Source organism: Pararge aegeria, chromosome 18, assembly GCF_905163445.1.
Source record: "Pararge aegeria chromosome 18, ilParAegt1.1, whole genome shotgun sequence".
Classification (NCBI taxonomy): domain Eukaryota; kingdom Metazoa; phylum Arthropoda; class Insecta; order Lepidoptera; family Nymphalidae; genus Pararge; species Pararge aegeria.
In genome coordinates this window covers 9,025,397-9,041,942 of record NC_053197.1, presented here as the reverse complement: position 1 = coordinate 9,041,942, position 16,546 = coordinate 9,025,397, and the positions used below count along the sequence as shown (strand labels likewise).

Here is a 16,546-nt window from a genome sequence, read left to right as displayed (position 1 = left end):
TGATTACCTTGGTTTATAAAATATATATGAAAACTGAAATTGGTCGTTAAAACTTATTTACTAATAATTTAAAATAAAAATAGTATAGGTACATATAGTTATGGGAAGGAATAGGATTGCCCAATTGCCCAATAAATTGATAAGGAACATCTCACAATGGACTTCGCAAATATTATGTATTATCAAAATGGATGGATGTTACGTTACGAGCCGGCGACAAATAGAGTATAACAAAGTAACAAACAACAATGCAATGCAATGTAGTTCTAATGGTAACCAACTAACTAGGTTACGCAATGAAAATGATAAGGTTGCTTGTAATCCTAGATATGTTTTATCTGTACAAATACATTATGCCGAAACATAAAAGGTGAGGTTTAGGAAATCGACGTCGACGATTCTGTCGATTAGGCTGGTTTAGCAATGGTGACCCAAGAACTAATTATACCTTTCCAACGTATGACGGAAAGCCGTTAAGGGCATCGGTCTACCAAGGCCACAGAATAGCGTCGAAGCAAAGTGGTGGATCTTATAAGATATCGGGCAAGTTCTTTATCTATCCCACTTACTATGCCTAACTCGGTAGAATCTGCTTTCCGATCCGGTGGTAGAGTCACTATAAACATACATACTCGACGTTTCAAAAGTGCTTATAAAGTAGGCCTACTTGAAATAAATGAATTTGAATTTGAATTTATGGAAGTATTTAATATTTCTTCGCTGGGGGCACAGAAGTGATACAATTTGGCTGATGAAGTTGTAGCCAAATGAAATATTTCTATTTGTTATTTAGGGATCTAAACTGATATTTAATTATGAAATAAAAATAAATAAAATAAAATTACTTTATTTTCAAAAAGATTACAACAAACAATTGCTAGTGGTCGCCACATTATGTAGCCTGTATCGTGAAGAGCATGAATGACTTCTTATTTTGTTTAATAAAGAACTAGAAGACTTCCTTTTATGGTTTAAATGTTTATATATTATAGGTACGAAGATACAAGTAGGGTATAATAAATAAATATACATTATTTTTTATATGTAAAAATATATATTTATTAATAAATATATTTTTTCGTAAAAATAAAAAAAATAAAATGAAAATATACTGGTATGTATTGTTATATATTTAATATGGCTTGTAGAACCAGCCTGCCGACAAAGTAGTGCCGTTAAGCGATTTAGTGTTTCGGTTCGATGTGATGAGATTGTAGTCAAGCGCTAACTTGAAGTAGAATTAGAATTAGAATCTGTTGTTATATTTTCAAACTACGATGTGAAATCGAGAACAGTTGGACCATTGAACTGTCGCACTAAAAACACACGTGTTAAAATAACACTCTTTGCATAACTTTACTTCCGCAATGCTATAATGCTATAATAATATCTTTAAAATAACGCCAGGTAACTATAGATCACTAATCAACTAGTGACAGCATGTTAATAAGTATGCATGCATGCATGAATCGTATGCCTTAATATAACAAAATTTTATATTGGAGCATATGAGCCGCCTTACTCATAGACGTAAACATCAATCCCTTAACAACGTGCCATACTTTATTTTAAATTCATATATGCTTGACTATGTGCTTATGCTTAACCAAATAACATGTAATAGATACATAAGGTCGTCTTGAAGGATTATTTGAAACGACGATTAAAAATCTTAACTTTCTTATTTTCTTGTAAATTTTGGTTCGCTTGCTTTAGAAATTACAATATTTCAGATTGAAATAAAAATGGTATAGCTAATTTATCGTTGCAAATGTATCTTTTTCATATGCAAAAATCTAAACATCTCTCTTTGAAACATTAGTATAGATGTTTTTAGCTGTGCCTGTGGTTCCGTTGTATGACCTCTTTTCGGATTTAACTTAATAAACTAACGATTAACTAACAGATATATCTGTTATAGCTATAGCTTCTAGGATTCCAGGATGCAAGCTATCTCAATGCAAACTTTATCATAGACCGGTTAACGCCCGAAATGAATAATCAATCTAAACCAAAACATTGGATGTTCCATTGACGAAGAAGATGAAGAACAAATACTTCATTACACACAAATTTAAAGTTATTCAGTCAATAAATTAGTAATAACACATTGCTGCAAGAAATCTCTAAATTAACTAGTGATATAGAAAGAATAGCTAAAATATAAACTAAAGGATACGGAAATTCAATCTACCATCTGAAAATTTTGATTAAAAATATATTATTTCGAGCGATATTACACAATTTATTTTTAATCAATTTATCGTAATAAAAAGTGAATACTTTTTTGTAAATGTAACAGATTATGTATGAGAATTAATACAAGTAGTCGAAGTATTACAGCGGCTTGCGTGATAGTTTCAGTTATACATAGTATGCGTGGCTTTATATGTATTACAGTTTTTGTTGAAATAATCTCGTAATCATTTTATTAATCTACATTGTATACGAATCTCCTATTATGTTATTTTACTAAAAATATTACCACAGTATAAATAAAAAAGACAGAATTTTGATTGCCTTTGCCACGTGCTTTGTTTTTTACACTGATCAGAACTCTAAATGTCTCCTTATTTTGTCACCTTACAATAAAACTTAACAAAATATACCCTAAACTTACAACAATATAAGTTATGACATATTATGTATGGTTCGAGAAATTCTGGCTACTTAAACGCGTTGTATAGCCAGGTATGCTTTATAGAAACATGAGCTAGCCGATTAGGCAATGGTCAGTGGAATATTTTGCCTTAACTCCTCAGGACCAAAACAAGACAAATATATAACACTATCAAAGAGACGTTAACATGGATTGAATCATATGTGCACTGAAATAATTTGCAATCTCATTTTAAATGCCCTCTTTCGATTTATAATTCTTTAAATGTCGGAGATTCCTGGTATTTTATGCAAACTCAGACATGTGTTTTTGTTAAATGCTGTTGGTCAAATAATGCAGCTATTCCAAAACCGAGGACAGTAATAATTATATCAAGTAGGATACGTTTTTACTATTTATTTGTAGTAACTTGGGTATACAAGTTAGATTATTAAAGGAGTCCTAGTATTTAAAACATACAGCAATTCGAATGTAGTAAAACAACTTTGTTTAGTTTTCTAGACGCGTGGAGAACGGTTTCCAATTAAGTTATGCGGAACGACTGCCGCGATCGAGCGTAAGTCGTAAGCTATCACGAAAGGAGTATCACATATCTTGATAATAATTTCTATTCGGAATGAAAATTTCCAGAATCTTTGGATACAGTACTTGTAATAAAAGAGCTTGATAACCATTCGTGTAATCACCATCATTTGCCTCAGCCTGTCACTATTTCACTGTTGGGAACAGCATTCCTCTTTCAGGATAGGGTTTACAACCCACCACGCTATTCAAATGCGGATTGGCAGGCTTGATGTTAGAGAAAATTTGGGACCAACGTCTTAAGATCGTGACAAATGCCAATTTCTTAACTCCGGTTTCTTAAATAAGAATTATTTACTTCTCTTTCTTATCAAGTAAGAAATTAAGAGGTCTGAATAAGAACCAGAGTCACCAACATACCACAACGAATAGTTAAGCGTTTGGATTTCCAGGGCTCCGAGGACTTATGGACTTTTGGGTCCCGAGATGCTCGAATTGTCACCCATGCCTCGGTGAGCTATATAATCCGATCGTGTTGGAGCTGGCGTCCTATAGGATTATGTGAGAGCGAGAACCGTTTGCGCACACACTTATTCATTATACTATCGCCTGCGTAGTAGAAGTTCGCTACAGTCGAAATCGGTCAGGGAAACTGCGTAAGATATTATTATTAATGGCAAAAAACAAAGGTTGTAGGACCTGTGTGTAATTCAAAAGTTATTATACTTACTCAGGATGTAAGTTATTGCAAAGGAGAATGTTCAATGTATATAAGTACGACGAAGTATGTCGGTATCAATACCGTTAGAGTTCATTAGCTGAGATGAGCTAACTAGACCGCCATGATGTCATCCTTGTACAGCCAAGTGAACTGAGATTACCGGCTTCTGGGGCGACGGTTAAATATAGTGCGGATTTGTTATTGGTGCCTGATGTACTAAAAACTGCCCTTGACTGCAATTTCACCGGATACTGTTGAAGTGACGATGAAGTCTAAGATGGTAACGATCTAACCTGTTAGGGCTATGTCCGTTATATTAAACCCAAACCCATTTGTGGTTTCAACGCGACATAGTAACGGAACGCTAAATCGCTTAGCGGTACGTCTTTGTCGGTGGTAACTAACCTCGGCAGAAGTCTCCCACCAGACGAGTGAAAATTTGGAAATTATTTCCCTGTCCGGGATCGAACCTCGTACCTCTGACATAAATATACAGCGCTCAGCGCTACGCCAGGAGGAGGTCGTCAAGAACAAAAAGATAGTGTAGGTACATAGAAACAAAAAGTATATTGTAGTACGCTTCTTTTCGGTAGAATTCGGTTCTTTTCGGTGATATCCGAAAGTTTGTGGTAGAGTCACTACAAACATACCTGACGTTTCAGAAGAGCAAAGGTCTACTTAAAATATACCAAATATTTTTTTAAGAAAACAATATTTAAAACTAACACAACTTTCACAATTATTTATAAGGAAGATAATATTGTCTGAGAAATTCCGGATTAGAGATTTTTTATTAGTTTTGAACTTTGTTTCGTTATACGTAAATCTAAGAATGTTCAGGGCCTTGTCTAGATTTATAATTGAATAAGGAAAAGCCCACACATTACAAATTTGGTTTATTTAGTTTATCACTACGTAAGATCAGGAAAATAAATATTCTTTAGTCATCATGATGATATGGTAAACGGTGAATGTATGTGATACCTGATCAAAATAAACAGTATTGTCTGTATAAACTATCAAACCAAGCATGGCTAAAACTAGTGAAGGATCATTACTTGTCTCTATCAGCCGAACATCGCTGAAGCGGATCATTTTAAGTGTGTAATTTTAATTATTTATGTATTTCATATATGTATGTATATATATATATAATATATATATATATATTATAGTTATAATTATATAGATATATATAAATATAATATATATATTTTATTTATATATTTGTATAATTTTAAATATTATTTATTGCACCACCTACCTCTTTTCTATGTTTTTTCCTTTTAAGCCATTGCCTGGAAGAAATCGCTATGTTGATCTTTGGTGTATATTCATATTCATTCATTCATGGTGTATTTTATAAGTAGATAAATATGTTACCAGCAAGACATATTCATTGTAACCCGGCATTAACTTAACCTCGTCGTTCCATGTAACATTAGATAATGATAATGGTTTGCTTAAATAATGTAAAAAATATTTAACCTATCGTGTACTATTAGCTTCACTTGCATTTTACAATGAAAATATAACTGATACTAAAGAAATCCTCTGAAATAACAATTTTATTGTTACTCTAAATCAAGTCTAGTTTACCTAGAATAATTTATACATAAGAGCATTAAATTTAGTTTAATGGCCATTTTATATATTTATTCTATCCGTAATCTATAGATTTATATCTTAGCAAAGTTGTTGTTGTCAAAAAAATTCCATACCATTTTTAACAAATAATAACTTTGCTTAGCAACCTATCAACAGATTACAGATAGATTGAATATGAAAACGGATGTAAGTGTTCTTAATCCGAGCTCGTATAAACAAAAAATTAAAAAAAAAAAACAGAATGCTATCCACGTAGCATATTTGAGTACCGACCTAGAACAGTCTTCGATCCTAATGTCGAAGGAAAAAAGTAAGGAACAAAGAAAAAAAAAAAATTTAAAAGCATCAGAAGTGAAAATATATTTTAGAATATTCAGACTTACCACCATCTTAATGTAAATCTATATGCATCTGCATTTAGACCGCAAAAGTGAATGTTTATAAAAGAAGCGCAAAATTTCGTAAGAACTTATATGTTGAGTATATTACTTGTTGATTGCGCAATGATCATCTTTCCGTTTCCCTATTTTGTTAGCCAATTTTTATAATAGCTTTTGCAACTTATATAATTATTAATACAACAGAGAGTTTGGTCAAGCGTGAATATTTATTATAATGGTTCTGTATGTACTGAATTAATATCTTATTAATGGTCACGATCGGGGTCATCAAACAAAAGCTATTATAATGTAAAAGCATATTTTTTATATCTAAGATATTGTAATAAACTTTGTTATGTTAACACGTGGTGTAGAGCGAGAGGAGCGGTCGCCCAAGGCGACAGGTACCAAGAGGCATCATTATCAGCTACACACAACCCGAAAAAAAAAACCAACCGGCATCATAATGCCAATTCTGAGAAAAAAAATTAAGGTGAACCTTAAACAGTTTCGGATTAGCCCATAAGCAAAATTGGAGGGGGGGGGGGGTCATAAATAGCAATGAAATAATAATGCTACTACTTGAAATCCCGAATTGGAAAAATCGCATTTCTATACATAAATAAATCGTTGATTTTTATTGTGCCTAGTGCCTACTCCGTTGCGTGCAGAGAGGGTATGCACGGGGCATGCAGATGATATTAAATGAAGAAAATCTCCAGTACGAGTTATAAAAAACTTAAGGATAGGCATTGTATGTGTTATAAAAAGCGTACCCTTAAGTATTTATAACTCGTAGGTACTGGAGATTTTCTTCATTTTAAATCATCTGCATACCCTGTGCATACCCTCTATGCACGCCACTCTGCCTACTCTACATACCTTTTGTGTGTTTCGTATAACATATTCTAAGGTACGAACTATTCTATCTGAAAAAATTAAAACAGTTCACTAGAGGATAGGGTATCGCTAAGGGTATCAAGCTACTCTTTAGATGCGCGTATACAAGTTGAAAAATTATATATTACTAGCTGTACCCTGCCACGCTTCGCTGTGGCACATTGTGATTGAATGATTGAAAAATAGATAAAAAAAATCCTTGATGCGTATTATATATCATGCTAAAATTTCAGCTCGATCGGTGCAGAATTTTTTGAGTTTTTGAAGCGTACACAAACCAACATAACATTTTTATATATATAGATATTACTTTTCCTTAAAAGCAGGCAACGCATCGGTGGCTCCTCTGGTGTTGCAGATCTTTAGATGTTTCTTTTTGTTTTAACGACAAGGCTGCTTGGAATCAGGCTGCTCCGCTCTCAACTCTCACAAAACAGAAAAATTTTAAAGATTGTTAAACTTTAAAATGATGTTGGAAAAGAGGAATCTGCTGAGTTTCTTGTCGGCTCTTCTCAGTGGAATCTTCCGAACCGGTGGTAGTCACTACAAACAGACTGACTTGACGTTTCAAAAGTGCTTATACTAGGCCTACTGAAATATATGAATTTCGAATTTGGAATTTTTTGAATTTTATGGGTTTGCGGTGATCCCTTAACCATTTGCTCGTTTGCCCGCTATTAATATAAAAAAAAATATATATATATATAGTACAATAATAATTACATAAAAATAAGTACAAATAAAAGTAACCTACTATGTAGGCACTAATAACAAAAATAAGCAGTTATTGCAATAAAAATAAGCAGTCTTACTGTTCACTTATGGGCAACAAATTTCCCTGTTGCCACTTTGAATAGCTAACTGGTTTACCATTTAAAATGGCTATTTTTTTTTTAATAAACCAACGAAAAAAATATTTTTCTAGGGAAATAATATTTACAAACTAAAGTTAATGTTTACAATAAATATAAGCTGTCAAACTGTTCACTTATGGGCAGGGTACCCAAAATGCTGGCGCTATTACCCCTTTGAATTGCTAGACTTAGCCGTTGGGCTAAATAAGCGCCAGCTAGAATAGAATAACTTTTATAGAATTTATTTTATTTATTTATTTATTTATTTATTTCCAACTTACGACTAGTTTACAGGAATTTCTTTATGCACTAGCGTAGATACTGATGCCTACCTACACACTAAACTTTACCAGAGTAGCAAATGCACCACAAAGCAACCTTTGTGAGTTGAATAAAATAAAATATATTGAATAGAAGAATACATACAGAATCCTCATTCAGCCAGTATTGCATAAAGTCTATTGCTCAAAAACAGTGAAAACACACTCGTGCGTCTGACTTCAAATCCGCCGAAATATTACTAGCTTACAAATACTTTTTTATTTTCCCCATTTTATGTAGAAGTTTAGAACATTCGAGGTAAAATAATTGATGCCAACTGCTAAATGTCAATGTCAGCTGCTGCTGCTGTTCGACAAAAACTCTAAACTGGAGTGGTTTTTCATGCTTCAATATTAGTCGTGTACACGGTTTCCGTAGGTTTTTTTTAATCTGTGCTAATATTATTAAATGCGAAAGTGTATTAGTTTGTCTTTTTTGTTCGCCCTATGTAAGCAACCAATAAACTACATTTTTGACGTAACATAAGCTATCTTTGTCCCAGAAAAAACCGTGATAAACGAAGATGAAGAACGTGGGCAACGTTGCCAACTTAAACATAAGTGCAAAAAAATTCTTCTGGTGACAGAAGGACTGACAATTTTTTTGCGTACAGAATCAGCCTGCCTGTTGGCTGTGAAAATGCAACCAGCTCTCTTAACATGATTCCACTTGTAGATGACCTTTACAGTAATTAGTGTAGTTATAAGTTTTATTGTAACATTATCAATAAAGAAGAAACATAAACTGATTTTCAATTTAATAGGTGCTGTGAAAGCAATTACAAAAGGGTTTCAAAAACAATCTCACTGTACCCTGATAAAGGGCTCGGGCCGGCGCTGGCTTCCAAAACGCCGCTAGCTATACCCACGTCTATACGAATCACGTAATACCTAAGGGTGAACGTACGGACGGTTATCGGCGTCGAATTGAATGTTGCTTGTTTTATTTTCTTTCTACACGATCGCTCTCGCTGGGACCGTGCAAAAATGATTTACCGCTCATTTTTATCCGCCAATAACGTCGATGTGGATTATCCGCGGAGATCTGTTTATAATACTTTATGTGCTTATTGTATTCGCATCCAGTTTATATTAATGGTGATAATATGCTATGAGGCTGAATATTTTCAGGCATATTTCTTGAAAATAGTCGCCGTCGAAAGTTTTTCACGTATAATGTAACAATAAATATATCCATACTAATAAGTTTATTTGTTTACTACCGCGTAAATATGCAACATTTTTCTGTTAAAATTACTTGATCCATATGTTTTCCCGTGGTATAAGTATCTAATATCCAGTAATGCAAGCTACCTCTATGAAATTTTTCCGGATCTGTGTAGTCGTTGAGCCAACTAAATAAACAAACAGACCCAGTCTCACACTGTACAATATTGACATGTACATGTACATGGACAGTATGACTTGGATACTTATTTAATGTTTGGCTCAAAGATTGAACCAATCTTTCCAAAATTTGACAAACCTAAAATCCTTGTAGATATACGTGCATACTTTTTATCCCGCAGAAGGACTAGGAAACCACGCAGGGTTATCAAAAATAACTTAGTTACTTTTACACAGCCTAATATATTAAAAAAAAAATATTATGCTGAAGTAAAAAAGTATTACGATATTTTTTTATAAACCGAGAAAACTAGCAGTCTGCGTTTATTATGGATTTCTACCAGTCCCGTGAGAACTATTTTTTTGCCTGGGATAAAAAGTGTTACCCTCTGTCCCTTCAACTAATTCCATGCCAAAAACTAAACTTGATTGATTGCTTAGTAAGGGCGTAAAGGAAGAACAAACAAACAAACAGACTTTCTCAAACACCCAACCACTCTTGTAATTAACCGCTCGTAAACTAGTAGCTACGGTTTAGAGATTAACTGACCTTGATATCTCATTATCGCGTATGATCATCTTCATACGAGTAGTTTCTCGCGGATGATGCAGTCGCCAATTTCACATATTATGAACTATGTTTAATGATAGTTGGTCTCTTTAACATAGCCATGCATTTGAATGCAATCATTTATTTCGATTTTCTCTTACCTTGTTCCCTTTAGGCACCTCTAAATAATTTAGCTTTAGAAAACAGTCATTGGAGCGGTTGATAGCCTAGTGGTTAGGAAGCTTCATTTTCAGGGGGCCGAGTTCGAATCCCAGCAAACACCTAGGCATAACTTTCAAAGTTATGTGCGTTTTAATCAATTAAAATATAACTTGCTTCAAAAGTGAAAACATCTTTAGTAAAACTGCATACCTGGTAGCTCTCCATAATATTCTCAAAAGCGTGTAGAGACCACCAATCCGCACTGAGCCAGCGTGGTGGTCAATGGCCTACACTCTGCTCATTGTCGGAGGAATGGGTTGATATGATGATGAAATTAAGTTTTTTTTTCAGAGTACGCTTCATGGCAAAGACATAGTATTATTATTAGCCTATTAACATCCCACTGCTGGACAGAGGCCTCGTCTCTCATGCGAGACAGGGTCTTAGACCATTTATAGTACTAATAATTGACAGACCAAGCCGATATCCGTAGAGATAAATAATGATAAATACACTAGCTTGTAGGTTAGGTCACTTGATGCTATAAAAGAGTTAGGTAAACGGGTTTTCGCCTAAGACTTGGACAACATGAAAGATGAGAACGTTAAGCGTAAAGATGTAGGTAAAGATTAGTTGGTGACTTGCCATAAGCACTTCTTTTATAGCAAAAGCCATTGCATCAAAATGTAAAAATAAACTGTTAACACAAACAATGGCAGGATATCCTTTAATATTAAAATAGCAACTTTATGGTATGAGACTAGTAAATATCTTATTACTAAACAAAGAACAGCGATTTAGAAGTAATTATTTTAACCTATAATTGTAAATACGAAGATACGTTTAGCATCGTCATAGAAGTTGCTACATATTTTTATGCAATATGCCAGCAATTTCATCTCCGTAGAATTTCTCATTAACAGTGTGTTTAAAAAATATTGCTGTGGTCAGCAAATAAATGACAAAATAACAGTTTTCGTGGATATAATAAATATGAAAAAATATCTTTAAAAAAGAACGGCTTTCATATCAAATTTTCTTCCCAATATCACGCGTGTTTAACAGGTTTTTGAAAATACTACCCCTACATACTATGTTCAAGACTTGTAATGTTTTCCGCAGAAGTTTCTTATTCTTTAACCAAAAAACCACATACTAAGTTCTATGGAAATTTTACTTGAGTCATGACTAACTTCTAAACAAACTTTCAAAGTTTCATATTTCTACGTTCAGTGTTTGGTCACAATCAGTCAGGGCAGAGCCTTTTACAATTATAGATTTTAATCATATATCTCGGAATCTTAAGAAACTTATTCATGCAGGTATTATTCAATTTACCATTTTGCCCATTCGACACTTACTAATAACAGTATAAAATATGAGTTTCGTTATGCATTTTCGACTTCTTTATTCTTATCTTTATTGCTACACGCCGGAAATACGCAAGGAAATCTACTTGGAAAACGTGGCTTGAAAATTGATTATTTATTACCCGAAACATCATTCGTGAGTCGAGAAAATCTGTTCAGTATTTGCATTTATATTGTGACCTATATTGCGTAAAATAATATATAATATATCTAATCGTAAAGTGTATATTTAGTTTATATCATCAATTTAAATTTAAACCAAACTTATAATATCAATATTAAAAACGCAGTTATCTATTTGTAATATTTTATTTAATGGGGAATAAGGCCAACATTACTTGACACAGGTTCGTGTAATAAAGAAGCTTGCTTACACCAATAATAATTGAAAATACGTATATAAATTCATAACAACCAGATATTCTCAATACTAACAATCTTTATATATATATTTCTTTTGTGCGTGTGTATGTCACTGAACTCATCCTAAACGGCTGAACCGATTTGAATGAATTCTTGGTATGCGTTTGGGTCGACAGATGGCGCTGGGGTCCGCTAGTATTATTATAAAATCCAGTTATATTTTACCAAAATTATAAACCTGAAATAAAATTTACTTATAATTTTTACAACAGAGACAAAAACGGATTGGTCTTATATAAGGGTCCAATTGCAGTAGTTTAGAACACTGTGAAGTACTCTAAGGCATTCAGGTTTCCTCACGATGTTTCAGAGCGATATTTCTTCTTCTTCTTCTTAGGGTACCGTCTTCTTAGGAAGGTTTGCATTAGGGCTACCTCTGCGTTGGACACCGCTGCTCTAAATAAATAAAATAAAAAATATAAATAAATATACTACGACAATACACACATCGCCATCTAGCCCCAAAGTAAGCATAGCTTGTGTTATGGGTACTAAGATGACTGATGAAATATATATATGATACTGATTTGGTGTTCTTTCCAAACCATTGTCGTAGGTTTTTGAGCTATGATATTCTTCCCCGGCCAAGCCTTCTTCTGCCTGCTACTTTACGAAGAAGTTCATATTTGATGGTGTTCCGCATCACATGACCAAAATATTGTAACTTTCTTCTTTTAATTGTAAAGTGTACCTCTGGAACCTTACCCATTCTCTGCAATACAGTGCTATTCCGTACACGATCTGTCCAAGATATTCTTAACATACGTCTGTACACCCACATCTCGATCGCTTCGAGTTTCCTGGACAGGATCTCTGTTAGAGTCCAAGCTTCTACGCCATATAGGAGTACAGAGAGAACATAGCACCGCGCTATGCGTGTTCGAAGAGCAATGCTTAGGTTTCGGTCACAGAGTACTTGTATCTATCACCGCTCGTCACCAAAAGATAATGTTAAATAGCACAAATAATTTGGTCTATTGAAACGAAACATAACATCAAAACCATATCAAGGATAAATTATGTTTATAGCTACTAAAACGAATAAATGTAATTTACATTATCTATACAAGAACACCGTGATGGCAACCGGTAGTACGTGACTGAAATGTGTGGTTCAAATGCTAATCCAGCGATCCCTGCCCAGCGGAACTGCATGTGTAAAGAATTTATTCATAGCTTAGATACCTACTCGCTCCCTTTTCAATTTACTTCAATTATTTAGCAGAAGGGGGTCTTCGCCGGATAGACTCGGCCAAGGGGGAGTACCGGTCTTAAGGATAAGTCTCATTACCGGGATGAATACTGCGGGGAATAACACTTCTTCATATTATTATAGTGTTATTTAAGCCATCTATCTAGGCTAAAAGGCGGCGAACTTAAAGTGTAGGTCGTAACTCAACAAATTGCTGGCCTGAGGTAATGGAGTGCCGTAATACACACGCGCCTTTTTTTGAGGGCTCGGCAGCAACCTGGCTGCCGACGACAATGGGACCCCTACATTGTTGGTTTACATAACGAAAATGATCAGCAATCCTATGTTGGGATTAATGACAATGGTTGTTTTGTATATTTGTTTACGATTACACCACCAATTCTAAACTGATTTTGATGATTCATTTTTCGTTTCGTATGTTATACCTCAGAGGTGGTCCCATTTTAATTTGGTGATAAACAATTTGACAAAAACACCAACTTTGTTAAACAACTAAAAAGCAAAAAATTCATATTTTCTACGGCATTTTTATGTAGGTGCCAATTAAAACGTTGAAAATTACTAGGTTGTTAGATACTATAAAAAAAGACACCGTATACAAAGTATATCTGTACTTAGTAACCGACTAAAAAATGTTGTTAAAAACATTTATTTCATTTTTTTTAGTTGCTTAAAAAAGTCGGTTCTATTCGTCAAAAAATTTATTTATTTATTCTTAATAAGTAACTATCACCAGAAAACTTAACTGCAAATTTGTGTTCGGGGTTAAAATTTATCATCATAAATATAAAAATGTAACCATGTTATTCTGAACAGAGTCAAAAATAACTTTTATGTGCTGTGAAGAACATCATAGATTTAATTATAGTCTAGTATGTTGTTTGGAACACATTTTGTAATACTCAGATACTCAGCAGTGTTGAAGCACCATTCTCCATAGTTAGTTGTTGCGTGAATAATAAAACTATTGGCAGACTAGAATTAGAGCTGAAAGTTGTAAAGCCAGAGCAATCTATTGAACGGTAGCAAACCGCATGCGAACGTGATATTATTGAAATGAGAATTGCAACGTTTCTACTTTTTGTAAGAAACACTCAACCAATTTATTCTATTGATAAAGCCTCTACTTATATATTTTTTTTCAATCACGTTCTGTTCTCGGTTTTAGTTAGATAGGTATAGTAGGTTTTATTTATTAATTTCTATGAAAAAAATAAATAAAAAAATAGTGGCTTTAGCTGGGTTTAAGCTGCTCTTGAGAGGTGCCAACTCTGTTGCAGGACGGAAAACTGTAATATTTGAAGGCTTCATGTTTGTAAATGTGAGTTTCATAATCCACTGAGCCTGAAGAGATTTGGATGTATAGTATAAGAATCCTTACATTATCGCGATGCTATATTTAATATGTGTAATAAATACCACTTGGTATAAATTTTAATTTCGTTAAGGCGGTATGGTGCTATTTTTAAGACGAGTCGAGAGTGGTTTATATTTTTTGAGGTGGACAGACGACATCAACGTCGCTATTGGAACGCCCTAAAAACGTCAATAGGTTGAAATGATGATGATGATGATAGAACTAAAACTGCGTATGTTCTAACTTTAAATACGATCACATATGTGCAATATATGTGCATTCTAATGTCTAAGTTACAACTTAGATTACAGCACTAAAACGATACGCTCAGTATAAAGTACAGTAGGAAAACCTACAGTAATGCAAAGAGCAATCTCTTTGCATTACTGTAGATATAAGAATAAACGATTGAATGTGGCTATGGCTCACCATAATAATTAAAGACAAAATGTCTTATTTAAAGAATATGTAAATAAATTAATTGAGACTGCAACACAATGTGGAAATTCCATTTAAGATTTTAATTATAATCGTAATGCATACCGGAACGTTTTCATAACAAAAAATATCCAATAATTAAAAAATTCTCAATTGTTAATGTGTATATTTTTTATCCTTTTACAACAAGAATACGCGCGGAACTGGTATATTTTTTATTTATTGTAAAAATACTTTCAGTTTTTGTTGTTTCGATTCAAATGCGAAGTTGAGTACATACTTTGGGACCGTATGGGCCTTGAGCTCTTTTTAAAGAATTATCCATAAGGGTTAACGAGGTCAAAAAAATTGTTGTACCCTTCAAAGGGGCAATGCTGCCAGCATCTTGGTAGTGGCTAACTAATTTTATTTAGTTTTATTTTGGTACATAGATTATTTTTGTTTATAAATATATTTCACCTAGTATTTATTTTTTTCTTGATAAAACGAACCCGTGTACAAATAAATAACATAATTATTTTTATTGTTTCAGATTAAAACATATAGGTAAGTAGATAGCAAGTTTTTGTAAGCCACTTGTTATGGGACTACGAATCACTGTTGTTACAAGGTTGATGTACATGTAAAATTAAATTTTGTTAGGTAAATACCTACATATTCTCGGTTGCAAAATTTTGAGCTGGCGTCTATTGAAATAATAGTTACTTAATGTGAACTATCATTTTGTTTGTCAATTCCTACGACTGTATAATAAACATATTCACAATCCATGATTGAAATAACTCTCAGATTGAATATCATCCTCATTCAAAATTTGAATTTGTTGGTAGCTCAGGTCGCGTTCACAGAGTTTATTGTTCTTCTAGCGATCTTTCACTATTCAGACTGTTAAGCTTTGGAATGCCTTGCCTCTTGAAATCCGAGAGGCACAGTCAATTTCCATTTTTAAAAAACTTGTCAAAGATCATTTTTTGTCTGAATCTTCGGAACATTAACATGCCTATTCCCTTCTGTTTCGATTGGGGTTTGACAATATTGTATATATTTATGTATTATTGATATTAATTGTATAAGCATATATATTAATTATCATATATATTAATTATCAGTCAGTATTATGAGCGACCTTTCAAAATTAAAATTTTTAACTGAAACTTTCAGAAACTTATTTTTTTTTGGTCTATAAAATTATACCGAAACGAGAAAAAAAATTAAAAAAAAAAAAAAAATCGATTTTCGACGATTTTCAAAATTTAAAAAAATTTGGAGTGACCTCTTAAGAATTTTTTTTTGAGCTGTCCTTTGGAGAGGGCTCTTAAAACATCAAAAACTAACATTTTTTCATCCGAGACTCAAAAAAAAAAATAGTCGTTTTTTTTGCGCCACCCTAGTATGTATATATGATATTGTAAGTTTATTATATATATTTATAGTATTTATATATGTATAGGTATATGCAAATATGTATGCTTAATTATATGCACCACCTACCCCTCAGCTTGTGTTGTGTTTAACGCCTTTGGTTGCCTGAAAGAGATCGCTATGTAGCGATAAGGCCACCAAATTGGATCCTTTTTTCTAATTTTTATTTACAATTTTTCTATATGTTTATGTGGTGTACAGTAAAATTGTATCCAATCATTCATCTTCATCATCATCAACCCATTATTGGCACATTAAAAAGGCACCAGTTTCTCTTAAAAACGTCCGGAGTTAGGACATTTGCGGGGGCAACCCCCGTACCTCGGAGAGCACGTTAAG

The 16,546-nt window shown here is 33.3% G+C and overlaps 1 protein-coding gene across 2 annotated transcripts in view; it reads left to right on the top strand.

The window, feature by feature from the left end:
* The window catches only part of LOC120631640, a 71,641-nt gene that overhangs the window by 6,229 nt on the left and 48,866 nt on the right, over window positions 1-16,546 (top strand). Inside the window, exon 2 of one of the 2 annotated variants that reach the window (XM_039901296.1) lies at window positions 15,318-15,331. The exons of the other annotated variant lie outside the window; for it this stretch is intronic. The gene's annotated coding sequence lies outside the window, so the exon portion shown is untranslated. The remainder of the gene's footprint in view (window positions 1-15,317; window positions 15,332-16,546) is intronic. 2 annotated transcript variants of the gene reach the window in all.